A 2,500-nucleotide genomic window follows, 5' to 3' on the forward strand; every position below is an offset into this window, starting at 1 on the left:
CTGAACGCAACGGCGCTTGTTCCCCGCCAATAGACGGGGAACGTGCGCTTTCTCTCTTCGGGTCATGCGCTCGCGACATCGGTCAAGCCTCCCGAGCCTCCCACCACGCGTAAGCGCGGTGGGATTGCTCTGTGTAGGCGTCCTGAGTGTCAACAGCGCGTCACCGCAGCAACGTTAACGTTGCACGGCGACGTTCTCTTAAGGCAACGGCATCCGACGATTGAGGATCGGCGCAGAATGTTACGTATCCTACCACTAACTGTGGAGAGGTAGAGGCAACACCTGTTCACGGTTGTTCTCAAATTCGGACACGTCACGTGGCAACGATAGACGTCGCACGTGAGTGTCACGCGGCAACGTAAACGTCGCCGCGTGACACGCCACGGCAACGTATAGTTGCTACGTGACGGGCGTAGAAAAGTTGTGGGACGAACCCACAACTTGACAGGGAGGGATGCCAGCCCCCCCCAATATACCTGGGGAACTTAGCCCCGCCTGGGACCCCTGCCCGTCAGCTTGTGAAGGAGCCCTACACTGTTGCCGCGGCAGAGAAAATGGCCATTTCTCTGCCGCGGCAGAGATTTTCTGCCAGGCTTAGCCGATTCCGTCGTATTGGCTGCGGCGCCATGGTTTTCACCGTTACCCGACCAGCGCGCGCCCACCCGACTGTACGCTCGGCGTCGTTGGACGTTTTCCGACGTCGGCCCGACTTGGCCGTTTTTAGCCGATTCCGTCGTATTGGCTGCGGCGCCATGGTTTTCACCGTTACCCGACCAGCGCGCGCCCACCCGATCAGACGCTGGCGTCGTTGGACGTTTTCCGACGTCGGCCCGACTTGGCCGTTTTTAGCCGATTCCGTCGCATTGGCTGCGGCGCCATGGTTTTCACCGTTACCCGACCAGCGCCCACCCGATCAGACGCTCGGCGTCGTTGGACGTTTTCCGACGCCGGCCCGATTGGCCGTTTTTAGCCGATTCCGTCGTATTGGCTGCGGCGCCATGGTTTTCACCGTTACCCGACCAGCGCGCGCCCACCCGATCAGACGCTGGCGTCGTTGGACGTTTTCGACGCCGGCCCGACTTGGCCGTTTTTTAGCCGATTCCGTCAGATTGGCTGCCGGCGCCATGGTTTTCACCGTTACCCGACCAGCGCGCCCACCCGATCAGACGCTGGCGTCGTTGGACGCTTTTCCGACGCGGACCGACTTTGGCCGCTTTTTAGCCGATTCCGTCAGACATTGCGGGCGCCATGGTTTTCACCGTTACCCGACTAACGCGCGCTTACCCGATCAGACGGCGTCGTTTGACGTTTTCCGACGTCGGCCCGACTTGGCCGTTTTTAGCCGATTCCGTCAGATTTGCTGCGGCGCCATGGTTTTCACCATTCGACCAGCGCGCGCCCACCCGATCAGACGCTGGGCGTCGTTGGACGTTTTCCGACGCCGGCCCGACTTTGACGCTTTTTAGCCGATTCCGTCGTATTGGCTGCGGCGCCATGGTTTTCACCACATTCGACCAGCGCGCGCCCACCCGATCGTACGCCGCGTCGTTGGACGTTTCCGACGTCCGACTTGGCCGTTTTAGCCGATTCCGTCGTATTGGCTGCGGCGCCATGGTTTTCACCGTTACCCGACCAGCGCGCGCCCCATCCGATCAGACGCTTGGCGTCGTTGACGTTTTCCGACGCCCGACTTGGTTTTTAGCCGATTCCGTCGTATTGGCTCGCGCGCGCCATGGTTTTCACCGTTACCCGACCAGCGCGCGCCACCCGATCGTACGCTCGGCGTCGTTGGACGTTTTTCGACGTCGGACCGACTTGGCCGTTTTTAGCCGATTCCGTCGTATTGGCTGCGGCGCCATGGTTTTCACCGTTACCCGACTAGCGCGCCCCCACGTCAGAACGCGCTTCGTCGTTGGACGTTTTCCGACGTCGGCCCGACTTGGCCGTTTTTAGCCGATTCCGTCGTATTTGCTGCGGCGCCATGGTTTTCACCGTTACCCGACCAGCGCGCGCCCACCCGATCAGACGCTGGCGTCGTTGGACGTTTCCGCCGTCGGAACGACTTGGCCGGTTTCAGCCGGTACCGCTGCTTTGGTTGGCGCGCCATGGTTTTTCACCGTATCCCGACCGCCGCGCGCCCACCCGCCTATAGTTCACCGTGTCGTTAGTCGATTTCCGACTTAGGCAGGAGTTAGCCGTTTTTAGCCGATTCCGTCGTATTGGCTGCGGCGCCATGGTTTTCACCGTAACCCGACCGACGCGCGCCCAACCGATCGTACGCTCGGCGTCGTTGGACGTTTTCCGACGTCGGCCCGACTTAGCCGTTTTTAGCCGATTCCGTCGTATTGGCTGCGGCGCCATGGTTTTCACCGTATCCCGACCAGCGCGCGCCCACCCCACTGTACGCTCCGTGTCGTTGGACGTTCCGACGACGGCCCGACGTAGCCGTTTTCAGCCGGTACCGTCGTTTTGGTTGGCGCGCCATGGTTTTTCACCGTAT

This window comes from Lolium perenne, chromosome 3, assembly GCF_019359855.2.
Source record: "Lolium perenne isolate Kyuss_39 chromosome 3, Kyuss_2.0, whole genome shotgun sequence".
In the NCBI taxonomy this organism is placed as follows: Eukaryota; Viridiplantae; Streptophyta; class Magnoliopsida; order Poales; family Poaceae; genus Lolium; species Lolium perenne.